Raw genomic sequence first — 13,414 nt, 5'->3', positions numbered from 1 at the left:
AGCTGTGGATGTCTGGGTGGGCATCCTTCTTCCACAAGAAAGTATAAACTCAAGGGCCCAGGAATGTATCTTGGTTAACAGCCAGCATGTGACAGGGAGTAATGAAGGAGATCAGACTACCTGGAAGGACAGGTTTGCGAGAGCAACACAATTTCATTTAAAAAGTGTTATTAACGTCTTCCATTTATTGAGCACTTGATATGCATTAGCCATGTGTTTACTGTATGTATCTTCAAAATAATCTAGTGATGCAGGCATCAGGCCCACTCTCTGGCTGAAGAAACTGGTTCAGAGAAGTTGTGACTTGGCAAATGTCCTACCTGATAACCAGCAGCCAGGTCTGTCTGACAACACAGCCTTAATGCTGTATGTATGTGCTTACTCGTTTATACCGACCTCGTTCCAAACAGACATGAAGGCAACTCTGAGAGTTGCATGATACGGCAAAGCAACCCAAATAACAATACTGAGGAAGGTGTGTTAAGGGAACTCAGAAGGTACCAGGGTGTCTTGCAACACACGGAATGGGCTCCAAGCTTCCTGCAGCCAAAGCAGAGAAAGCCCGATCATGAGCCCAGTTGTTGGTGTTGGTGGCATAGCTACAAATCAAAGACAGACTAGGTCTTCCCTGGTGGCTCAGTGGTAAAGAATCTCGGGTTCGATCCCTGGTGTGGGAAGATCTCACATGCCTCAGAGCAACTAAGGCCATGAGCCACAACTATAGAGCCTGTGCTGTAGAGCCTAGGAACCCCAACTACTGAGTCCGTGAGCTCCAATTACGGAAGCCCGGCACCCTGGAGCCCGTGCTCCTCAACAAGAGAAGCCACTGCAATGAGAAGCCTGCACACCAGCAATTAGAGAGTAGCCCTTGCTCCCTGCAACTAGAGAAAAGCTTAGCACAGCAACAAAGAACCAGCACAGCCTAAATAAATTTTTTTTTTTTTTAAACCCAGACCAAGGGCCCAAAGCAGCACAATTTTTTCCAACTGTCCAAACCCATGTATCTCCCAAGTAACCTCTTAGGAAGGCTTGAGTGTAAGAACAGAACACCTGAGATACTTCAGCAGCCCTGACACAGCATGGCCAGGCAGGTGGCTCTGGATTGAGAGTTTGGGGTGGGGGGTGCATGCTGGGTCAGCCCTGCCTCTCCCTGAGCTCAGCCACGACAGCTCTCTTAGACTGGGTTCCCCGAGTTGTGTGCAGACTTGACAGTGAGTGCAAGGAAGAAAAAAAGGCAGGACTGAGCAGAGGGAGAAACTAAGCCTGACTGCCGTTGTACCTGAGATCTCAACAGTTCTCCAGGAACTCAGGAGCTGAGATGGCCCCTCAGAATTGTCCCAAACAGTGGTCTAAGGGCCTGGGCTTGGAGCCTCCTCCCCCTCAGCTGGTCATGGCCACAGGCCAACCTCTGGGACGGGGCTTAACCTTGAGAGATGTAGGTCACCTCCCCCGAGGGCAATTCCAGGAAGGGACGTGGCTGTGAGACAGTCACAGCTCCATCTAGGGGATGGTGGTGCCAACCCTGAAGACTTGGGCTAGGCAGACCCCACAGCAGCCACTGCACAGAGCTCCTGGGTACAGCCTTCGTGACTAGTGCCCCAGCACTCCGTAGGGAGCTCTCCCACCACAAAGCTCTTGGGGGGCACTGACACATCCTCCAAGGACACAGGCCTCTTGCCTGGGCTTGGACAGAGCGGACCCTGGGACCAGCCAAGGCGTCTCGGGAATATAGCATTGCCTGTGCTCTGACACACCAAGCAGACAGTGCTGGAGCCCCGGGGCTGCTAGGGTTATGTGGGCAGCCATTAACTTCAGCCTGGAAACTGCTTAACACCCACCAAAGGTACACCTACCTACACATACGCAACTTCAAAAAGTAAAGGTCCATCAAGCACCCGCCTTTAGCAGTATTATTGCTTCCTGGTGAACTTGCCAAGGTAAACTATTTGCTAAGCATACGAGGAGGAGGCAGGGTGAGTTGGGTGGTGCCGGTGAGAGGAAACCTGCCAGGGTTGGGAGAAGACAACAATGGCCTGAGGCTTTGCAGTTTGCTGGTGCCGTGCTGCCTGAGAGAGTCAGGAGGGATTAGGGGCAAACCCTGCTGGGGCGGCTGCAATGATTTGGGGAGGCAAGAGTGTGGCGGGAGTGTAGGCCTAGGACAGCTGAGGGTCCGAGGCCCCAGGGAGGGGTAGATGAGAAGGGCCTGGCAGGACATAAGGGAGAGATGAGGGCGGGGAGGAGCAAGGCAGAGCAAGAGAAGAGTTCAGCTCTGAGCCGTGCCCGTGACAGTTTTCCTTCCCAGCGAGGAGTCCTCCCTGATTGCGGTCCGGCAGGCAGTGGCTGGCACCTGCCTGATCACCAGGCAAGAAGGCTACAGCAACCTGGAACTTGTCTTGATGGAGGTCTGCTCTCGGAGCCCCGCGGAAGGCAGAATCCACAGCTCCATTCAGGTTCCACTTGGTTCTACCCGGCCTCGCCTAGCTGCCCTTGCGGCGCAGCTGTTGTTGGTTTGAAGCCGATTCAATGAACTCTTTAAATAGCTGCCCTAATGGATAATCAATCATTTCAGAGCTTTAATACTAAATCGGGCTGTTGGACACATCTGGGGGCAAAGCTGCTGTATCCGAGCCAAAAACAGCCCTTTCTCTTTTACTTTGCAAAGCAGAGTGTGTCACATTAAATACCTAATGGCCTAAGACAGGTCCCTGGTGACCTGAAATAAAGCTGAAGAGGTAGATTCTCTCTGAGAGCCTACAAATTACACATGTAATTTGCAGATCTTTTAAAATTAGGCTCTTCATTGAAGAGCCTAAAGGACAGTAAAATATTCTCATGTTAATGTTTAATATAAGCATTTGCTATAAACATTTTTTGTCAGGTTAAAATAATATAAACACAGTAGCCCTGGTTACATTTTAATCTAAATTAAAAAGATCCTGTCAGGGAGATAATTTAAGATGTGGAATAAAGTTTCCATTGACAGATCTCCTGGAAACTCCCAAGGAGCCCACCTTGAATCTTCTCTCCAGGAAAACAGACCATCTGCAGAGCTAGCTGAAACCACAGCATGAACCTTAGCATTGCTGGCTGAGCCAAATCCACCTCAATCACCCACAGGTTAACCCAACCAGGAGCCCAGTCTCTAAGGCAACCCTCTCCACGGCCCTGACCCCTGCAGACTCTCATCTCGGGGGTCCCTGGACACCACACTCTCCCAGTCACCCTTCTTTCCACTCCTTAGGTTCCTCCGTGGAGTCTGTTTCCTTAAGCTTGAATGTCCGTCATTCCTGGAGCTTGTCCTGGCCCTCTTTAGGCCTCACCCTATACCTTCCCTGGGAGATCTCGTCCACTCTTTGGCTTCAGTTACTGGCCACCTGTGAGCCGGCCTCATCCACTTTTCCACCTCTCTCTTGACTCTCTCCCTTACTGTGCACGTCTGTGTTCCACGGCACCTCAGTCACCTGGATAACCCTCAGGCACCTCAACCTGCATGACTGACTCACCGTAAACACCCACATCCATACCTCTCCCCTCGCGCTCATCCCATGCTGAGCCCTCACATCTGTGCAAGTGGCCAGGCCTCCTCCCAGGCCCATCTGTCCCTTGCCCTCCATGTCACACCACCCCACCAGCTCTCCAGATTCATCATCTCTGCTTCCCCTGCCACCATGTCCCCGGGTGACTGAGGCGACCGGGTCCTCCTTTCTCTGAGCCCTTCCCCTCCCGCAGCCCGTGTGACCTTTGTAGAGCACAAAGGAGACATGCCACTCTCTCCAGCTGATGGCTGTGGGATCTGGCTGTGGCCAGCCTCGTCTCCTGCCACACCCCAGTTGGCTGGAGCCGAGAGCCAGCACTCTCCCCTGAAGATTTCGGCCCATACTGTTTCTTCTGTTTCTCTGAGTGTGCTCTGTCATGTCCAGCTCTTTGCAACCCCATGGACTGTAGCCCGCCAGTCTCCTCTATCCATGGGATTTCCCAGGCAAGCATACTGGAGTGGGTTGCCATGCCCTCCTCCAGGGGGATCTTTTTCCCAACCCAGGAATTGAACCCACATCTCCTACGTCTCCTGCATTGGCAGGCGGGTTCTCTACTACCGCACCACCTGGGTTACTTGGACACAAATCAAGAAACAAAAGTCAGCTCCTATATGTGGGAGCCTCCCACGTCTTGGAGGGTCTGCCACCAGGAAAGCTGACTGCCATCTCCTAGATGCCATCAGTCAGGGTGCTAGTGCGGGAGAGACCAGGCTGGGCCTATTTCATGAGCAGGGCTGCACAAAATTGACCAGAGATGGGGCCTTGACTTAATAAACAGGGGACACAGCTGTTCCTTATCTTCCCAAAAAACACCCTTAAAGATCTTCTCCAAGTTTTTAATAAAGAGGAAAGCCAGGATTTTCCTGTCCAGGCTGAATTTTCAAGATACTCTATCATTCCCCCAACACTTGCTCAGCTTCACAAAAGCAGTTAAATTACCAAGTGCCCTTTAAAATGTCCTCGTGATGGGGATCTCGCAGATACTTGTTTATCTTCTAGCTGCAAGGCCTTCACAGGTCACCCAAGTCCATTTGGCAGAGCCCATCAGAGTCTGGGAACGTCTGGGGGGCCAGAGGCGGGGAAGAAGGCCAGAGCAGGGGATCTGTCTCCGGGCCAGGCCGTGGTCCAGAAGCACCCTCCATACTGCCAGCAAGCCAAGCCAGGACACACTTATCTGCCTCTCAGGTGGAGAGTGTGGACGGGCTAGTGGGAAGGTTCTCAAAGGCCCACAGGCCTGCACCTTGCCAGGCAGCACCCAGGCCCCTAAGGATAGCACCGAGACCGGGGCTCTTCCCCATTCTGCAGGTGAGGGAAATGAGGTTCAAGGGGTGAGGGTACTCACTCCAGGCTTCTGGTGTGGAATGGCTGGTCAGAGATTCTCAGCTAGGACCCCGGTCTGCACGGCCCAGGCTCCACCAATTCAGTCACTTGCATGTCCTTGAACTTAAAAACAGAAACTTAACACACATCGGGGAGAGTAAAGAGGGGATTATTATTATGAGCTGTTTCTGAAGGAGGATTAAATCCCTTTGGGGATCCATTTTAATAGACCGCCACGTTTTCGTGACTAGCCTGGATTTCTCTGAGTCCACTTATCTTTTTATAGTTTGACCTTTACACAGGAAAAACCTCAATGATTACGGAGATGGATGTATTTTTCTGAATGATTAGGGAATGAAAAACAGAGCCTGTCAGTATTAGAGTCCTTCAGTAGTGATCTTCCCTGGAGGATGGGGTTCACAAAACCACCCCTTATGACGGGGCTCTCGTAGCTGCGATTTGTCTTTCAGCTGCAAACACCTCGCTGCTTACGGTCTGCCCGTGGAGAGGGGGCAGGAGGCTTTGTTCCGAATTCAGGGGCAGGAGTGGGGCTGGTCCCCCCCGCCGCCACCCCTCAGACTTTCCAAGGCTGTGGAGGCTGAGACAGGAACATCGGGCCCCACATTGAGCTGATGGGGCAGTGCCAGCATCAGCACTGCCCCAGAGGGCATCACCTGGGCTCCAGCCCAGGGCACCCACTTGTTGTCAGAGAGCAGGCTTTCCACACACGCCCCTGCCAGGAAACTGCAGGAAGCCAAGGGTGACGTGGAAAAAGCATTAGCAGTGTGTCTGGGACAAATCACTTCAGCTCCATTTTCTTTTCTATAAAGTGGTAAAGAGAATAATAACTTGCAGGATTGTTAGGAGGTAATGGTATTTAGGTGGGTGAACATACAGTAAGGTTTCCCTGGTGACTCAAGTCAGTAAAGAATCTGCCTGGACACCCAGGTTCGATCCCTGGATTGGGAAGATCCTCTGTGGAATGAAATGGCAACCCACTCCAGTATTCTTGCTTGGAAAATCCCATGGACAGAGAAGCCTGGCGGGCTATCGTCCATGGGATCACAAGAGTTGGACACGAATTAGTGACTAAACCACCATACACAGTACATGCTCAGTAAATGGGGTTTCATTCCCTGCTCAAGAACCTAAACTTTTAAAAACACTTCCTAACATGTACCATACACTGCCCTGCCTTCTTTTTTAAAAAATTAATTTTTATTGGGGTATAGATGATTTGCAAGGCTGTGTTAGTTTCTGCTGTATAGCAAAGTGAATCAATTATATCCACTCTTTCTTAGATTCTTTTCCCATATAGGTCATTACAGAGAATTGAGTAGAGCTCCCTGTGCTATACAGTAGGTTCTTATTAGTTATCTATTTTATATACAGTACTGTGTATATGTCAATCCTAATCTTCCAACTTATCCCTCCCTTCCTCCATGGTAACCATAGGTTTATTTTCTACATCTGTGACTCTGTATCTGTTCTGTAAATAGGTTCACTTGTACCTTTTTTTTAGATTTAGATTCCACATCTAAGTAATATCATATGATATTTGTCTTTCTCTGTTTGACTTACCTCACTCGGTACGATAATCTCTATTGTCCATCCACATCTCTGCAAATGGCATTTTTCATTCTTTTTTATGGCTGGGTAATATTCCATTGTGTATATGTACCACTTCTTCTTTATCCATTCCCCCATCGATGGACATCTATGTTCCTTCCATGTCCTGGCTATCATAAATAGTGCTGCAATGAACACTGGGGTGATAATACATGTATCTTTTTGAGTTGCCCTGCCTTCTTAAGCAACGGAGATGGAATATTATTCCACAATGTCTTTGTAACTCTAGATCCTCTTTATGAAAATGTGGCAATCATACACTGTCAGTCTTCATTGGGAACTGAGAGCTTGGCCAGGCCAAGCCCTCCCCATCATGATCTCACACGTTAGAGATTTGCACTGCCATTTACCTTGTGCTTTTTCCTCTTGATTTTGATTTTTTTAAAAAGTTGAAACCAGGTTACAATGTTGATCAGAACTGTGTGTTATATAAAAGCAAGTCAGCTCTGGGGTGGGGGAAGGATGAGGGAAAGGAGAGTTAGGGAGTTTGGAATGGACATGTACACTTTGCTATTAAAAGGATAATCACTCTGTTAAAAAGGATAACCAACATGGACCTACTGTATGGCACATGGAACTCTGCTCAGTGTTACGTGGCAGCCTGGATGGGAGAGGGGCTTGGGGGAGAATGGATGCATATGTATGTATGACTGAGTCCCTTTGCTGTTCACCTGAAACTATCACAGCATTTTTAATCTGCTATATTCCAATACAAAAGTTTAAAAAAAAAAAATAAAATAAAATAGCCTGAATTGGAAAAAAAGTAAGCTGACTCTGAGTGAGAGTTTCAGGGTCCTCCCCTCTTATTGGGGGGCAGTGGCAGCCATTATGACTGGTTACTTCTGGATTCACAGCTATGTTTGGGGAGGTACAAGTAGCTGGAAATCTGCTGAATGTCCTGATCCTGACCTTTTATATGTTTGGTGTTAGGTGGTCTGATCACTTGTGGGACTTGAGGGCTGTCACCCAGGCTGTGGACTTCCTCCCCGCCCATGCCCAAGGGCTGTGTCTGGCAGCCAGGAATGGCAAGTATCATGGCACTGGGGCATTGGGCTAGTGGGGACTCATGGTTCTATGAGGTGCTATGTGGGGAACCCTGACTGTCAGTAAAATGTTCCTCTATGTCCTCACCATCCCCTCATTCCTCGTAATCTGCATGCCATCCCCATCCCTCTGCCATTCCTCTCCTGCGCAGCTCTGCCCCTGTCGCCCCAGCCTCCACGGGATGCACTTTCCCAGCCATCTCCTGCCTCATCTCCTCCCTCCTGTCACCTTCTCTAGATGCATCCCGATGCATCCCGATGCATCAGTGCTTCTAGATGACTGTCCTCCCCACAGCACTACCTTTGACTTGTTTCTCTGCTCAGCAAATGCCCCTTAATTCGCTCAGTCCTGTCTGACTCTTTGCGACCCCATGGACTGTAGCCCGCCAGGCTCCTCTGTCCATGGAATTCTCCAGGCACAAATACTGGAGTGGGTTACCATTCCCTTCTCCAGGGGGTCTTCCCAATCTAGGGTCTCCTGCACTGGAGGCAGATTGTTTACCATCTGAGCCAGCAGGGAAGCCCCTTGGCTCTTCATAAACTTTCTGTTGCAACCAACCCTCACCAGCCTCCCGTCTCTGTGGCTTCCTTGGTCCAGGGCCACTTTTGCAGTTGCCAGTCACCTTCTTGAATTCATCATGTTACAAAACACACTTCCTGCACACCCTCATTCCTACTCAAGGCACACTGGTCTCCCAGCCACCCTGTCTCCAAACCTGGTGATCAGACTCCTGAATTCCTTGGGTCTGCACATCACTTCCACTTCTACCCCCCAACTCCTACCCTCTGCACTTCCTGATGGCCATCCACCTGCCCTGGGTCTCTGGGGTATCAGAGCCCCTTCCTGTGGGTACTATCAGGACAGAGCAGGGAGGGAGCTTCATTTCACAGAGTCAGAAGTCGAGATAAAGCTTGGGGCTCACTTTTAGTCACCCAGCTGGTTTTAGAAGGATGCTCTGCATGTTGGCTGTGCCTTCCTCTGCTGCTGCCTCCTCCTCATCTTTGATCTTTACCCATTGTCACTTCCACCTACCCCACCTTGATTCTTGTGGGTGGCCCAGCTGGCCATCAGTTCAGCCTCAGTCCAAACCCTGCCCCTTCCTCTCTCACCCATCGCTCCCCACACCTCCATTTGTGACTGCAGGGGAGGCAGAGGTGACTAAGCCAGGAGTCAAGACAGGGGCTTGACTGGGCCCCACAGGCCTCCATCCTGAACTTTACTGGTCACATTGGCAGAGGATGGTGAAGGGTGTCAGGGAATTGCCCTCAGACCCCAGCTCTTGGCCCCTACCTGGCCAGGCAGCATGACCCCTGTAACTGGAGCTCCCCATTCCAACCCCACAGCAACGCCCCAGTACCAAGTGCCCAAGGAGTGTGTGCTGGCCTCTGATCACTGGATTGAGGTGGTCCTGGCAGGAAGACAGGCCTCCGGGAGCAGGGGGACTGGGTTGACCTTCCCCACAGGTACAGCCACCCGAGGGATGGCACACACGCTGGCACTGTCTGGACACTGCCTGCGCCACCCCCACCCCACCCTGCCCCATGACCTCAGGGGCATTCAGATCTTAGGCCAGTTCAGCCACACAGTCTCCTCCTGCTGTTTTCTCATTCTGGTCTCTCTTCACACCTTCATGCTGAGCAGCCCCCACTCTCTCGCAGTGGCCGCCAAGCTGGCCGGCGGAATCCTCACTTGGGCAGAACCCCAGCATCTGCTGCGGAGTCTGAGCAACTCCTGACAGCACATTTCAGATGCCGTGGTCCAGCTGTTAGGAGTCCTCACTCCGCCTAAACTCTCTCCGTCCACTGCAGACTCAGGGCCCACACTTGCAACCAGTACCGCCATCACTGTTGATTTCACCTGACTGACTTGCTGGCCCTTCCTCTGGCTTATACGTCCTTTTCCATGTCTGGGCAACTCTGCAACTAACAAACAAAAAATCTAGGACCTACTCCAGTATTTCCATCCATGGTGGTAGAGAAACAGACAAAATGATTCTCAGTGGAACCCTGACACTAAAATCTGCGCCCGGAGCCCTGTATTTCCTAATGCCTGCGGAGCAACCCTGGTTTCTAACACTAACGCCAGCCCTTGTGGGGCATTTGTATGTACAGCTCTGTGCTGTGAGCCTTCTCTGGGGGCCTTCACAGCACTCAGTTCGCAGCCCTCAGGGGACAGGCAGGGCAGTCAGAGAGCCCTACTTCTCACACAGGGTTAGCCAGGCCACAACGCTTCCCTGAGTGACTGATAACCTCAGTGTCTCCTCCATCGAGGGAGTGAGGACTTGCAGGGATGGAACTGGAGGGTCCTTCAGCCTCCAGGGGAGGGTCACCAGCACAGTAAACCACAGCTACCGGAGCCTGGGCTCCAAGCCAGACACTGCAACAGGACTTCGAGAGGCCTTTACCCTCCGGACCCCTTGATCCAGTGTTACTGAGCAACTATGCCAATCCCCACTTCAGAGATGCCCCCTGCTGTCCTGCCCAGACCAGCGCTCCTGCCGTCTCCCAGCACCTCGCTTCAGACGCAACTGCCCCCACAACACACACCCAGTATGGGACCCCAGGGACCCACACAGCCTACCCCGGCCACAGGCCACGTCCTGCTGGCAGAGGCATCCCCCTTCCTGGGGGCTTGACGTCCACGTCACAGCCTCCCGCGTGGCGGCCCCAGCATTCCAGACCTCAGGGGCCTCCACGAGACCCTGCCCGTCTGAGCCCAGGGCTCCACCCTGTGGCAAAATCATTCTCTGCAGGGCCAAAATGAGCCCTCGAGGGACTCCTCAAAGAAAAGGGTGAAACAGAAAGGCTCTTCAGGGCAGCTCAGGAATCTGCTGGGTGACTGAGGATAAAAGGCAGCTGCAAACTAGCTAGTGGAATGTGGCGCCTGCTCGAATCTCACCCTAAAGCCTGCTGGGAAGACAGCTAGAGACAGGTCAGCGCTGTCACTGAGGGTCCCTCCCCCACCTCCCCGCTGGCAGGGCCACAGGAGAACCGACACAGCCTGCAGAGCCCTGCAGTCAGCATTCTGTCAGAAGGGCCACAACAGAGCTCTTGAAAAAGAAGTCCAATGTCACAACTGCACCCACTCATCCGACTCTTCATAACTACGCGCCCCCCACCACCCCGGCAGGTCCATCCAGGAGTTCCCACCACGAAAGCTGGCAGATTTGACCGCGGCCACTGAGAGTTGGGAAAATGCTCCCACTAAGTTGCTCCCATGAACAGTGGTTGGCATTTTATGGTACGTTTCCCATTTTTAGTTTGTGAGCTATTAGCATCCAACTCCATCCAGCTGAGTGGCTACTAGGAGCCACTATTAGGACTAGGCGTCCCGGCGTGTTGGGACTGCGTCCTTGCCCTCCTGGAGTTCTCAGCCCGGGAGAAACAGAGCCATGGTTGAGTTCTTTATGTGCACGATGTACCAGGCACTGGTACAGAGAAATAGGACACGGCCTCTTCCCAAGGACAGGCCAGGCACACCAAATGCCTGGGTCCTGGTCCTGACCTTGGCTCGCTCACCACTGAAGTGATTTATTCAACAATAAACTGACTGCATCGGAGCCACCCCAGGTTCACCCACCCAGATCTTAGTTAATGCATCAGTCATTGTTGCCTAAGCTTTGCTCCTCACCCCAAAATTTCAAAATCCATCCTTCCTTTTCCAGATATTTAAAAAAAATCTTTCCCCCCATTTTCACAGACGTTTCCTCTGCCTCTCTTACTTTTATAAATTCACAAATAATCAAATACTCATGAGTTGACATGCTTTGTCCTAAACGTAGCTGAACCTATATAATTGATTGCTTTCCCTCTTCACCTTGGATTCCAGGGAGTTCGGGATTAAATTTAGAGGTTGATCACAGAAGGTTAGTCGCTGTAGTTAGAAATTTTGTATTCTCTTTTCTGACTGGGTTTTAATTTCCCATTTCTATTTTAATAACTTCACTGTCATATCTTTTGTTATAAGCCTCTAAAACCCTTTTTTGATAAGAGGCGGAGAATGAACAAAGTCAATTTTTAAAAGGCATATACCCTCCAGATATTCTTTCAAGAGGTTATTGATCATTTAAATTATCCTTTTCTGAGGAAGATGGCTTTAATTTATACCTATAAGGAGCATTCTCTGTACTTCCAGCATGCTGTCTCAGATGTGAATTTTACAAATTGATGAGGACAGTTCTCATTGCCTACATTCTATTTTCCCTAAATGCCTTTAGTAACCTGTGTGTGAATCAATGCATCCGGCCAAGCTCCATTTATGATTAAGCATTAATTATAATATGCCTGGCCCTGTACCTCAAAGGTTAATCTCAAGCCAAAATGTGTGTCCCCTTTCCTCTTTTCCTGACCAAGCCTCTGCCTCCTATCTGGCCCCCACACCCCATCCTCACTGGGAAGTAATCGGAAGACCCTGTTAATGAACAAACAGCCTGGAACACTGGAACACCCGTGTGATTTTAGAAGATTTCCCGCAGGCGAACATTAAATCCTGTCTCTACCACCACCCTCCCCCCGCCAACTACCCCGTGCTCTGCTGTGCTGCTTTGAGCGACTCTCATGCCTAACAGCTGATTCTGTTCAGCAAAATGTTTGTAAATGTCGGTGGCCGTGTCTCCTCCACGCTACGGTGAGCTCCCGCCCCCTGAAACTGTGTTTTCTGAGGCTTTTGTGTCTCCTAATGGCGCCTGGAACATTTTGAACATGATAAGGAACTCAAATAAAATGAACAATACACGTTTCCAACCAGCTAGAGCTTTTGATGAGGCCCTTAATGAAAACACTGAGCCGCATCAACGTGTGATAAAGGCAAACATCTGGAAATGCCAGCGGCAGATGTCCGATCCTGCTGAGGCTGATGAATGGGCACCAAGCTCTGTGGGGCTCAGCTGGGCCTGCTGCTACCTCAGCGACAGCCGTCCCCCTTCCCAGGACACCATCTGGGCTGGAGAGGGCTGAGAATGCTGGCGTGCCCACTCACTAGCCTGAGCCACCCCAGTCGACCACCGACAGGGGATTGTGCCCAGTCTTCAAGGAAGAGGAGGGGCAGGTTAAATGTATCTTCTCTTTCACTTTTCCATTTCACGGAAATATATTTTCTAGATGAAAGTGTTAATTATACCATAGGCACCATCAAATGGCACTAAGTGATAACTAAATGTTCAGGAGGCTGACGTGTATAGTGTTCCAAGTGGCTCTGTGATTTATTACCTAATTTAGATAAACGGCAGATAGTGGTATCGTAATAGCCCCCTTTTATTCTGGTTTACGCCTCATTGTCTCTGGGTGTAGAATAAGACATGAATCATCAGACAGGCCCCATGGGAAGAATGGCAGAAGGGCTAAGAGCACAGGCTCCAGCATTAGACCCATGGGGCTTGAAACCCCAGCCCCGCTGCTGAGCAAGGGCTAAAGCCATGACCGCTGAGGGCTTCTGGGACGGGACCAGGGTTAAGTACAGAGTGAGGTGAACCCCTTGGCCCCATGTCCAGCATAAAGCATGGGCTCCACCTGTGTTGGCTGTTGTTAAGTCTTGGATTGAGGGCTGAGGGATGACTGGATCTCCACTCTCAGAGGTGAGGGGCACTTGAGCCCCCAAATTGTACACAGCGAGGAGGGGGTATGAACCAGGGGTATTACTATGAAAGGGTAGCCCCTGTGGAGTGCCATCCTGTGGCTGAGATGGCATCTCTCCAGGGCCCGGCCATGTTTACTTACATTTCCGAAAGAGGAAAAGGCCTTTCAGGCTACATGTTTCGCTCCAAGTCACTATTTTCTTCTGAGTGTAGCTTGGCTCCTCATGATGAGAGAGGAACATAAGGCGTCTCAGACAGAATGACTTTGCGCGTCTCCTTTCATGAAGGAGGCAGTCTTGGGAACCACGTGGTC

At 50.9% G+C, this 13,414-nt stretch overlaps 1 protein-coding gene across 2 annotated transcripts in view; it reads right to left on the bottom strand.

Moving 5' to 3' along the window:
- Positions 1-13,414, bottom strand: part of PRMT7 (protein arginine methyltransferase 7) — a 116,572-nt gene that overhangs the window by 23,101 nt on the left and 80,057 nt on the right. The window contains exon 25 of one of the 2 annotated variants that reach the window (XM_061387671.1): positions 1-13,414. This exon is cut by the window's left edge and continues 16,155 nt beyond it. The gene's annotated coding sequence lies outside the window, so the exon portion shown is untranslated. The other variant, XM_061387672.1, reaches the window with a different exon arrangement.

The sequence above is a fragment of the Bos javanicus genome, chromosome 18 (genome assembly GCF_032452875.1).
Source record: "Bos javanicus breed banteng chromosome 18, ARS-OSU_banteng_1.0, whole genome shotgun sequence".
NCBI classification, from domain to species: domain Eukaryota; kingdom Metazoa; phylum Chordata; class Mammalia; order Artiodactyla; family Bovidae; genus Bos; species Bos javanicus.
This window is presented reverse-complemented; position numbering and strand designations above follow the sequence as displayed.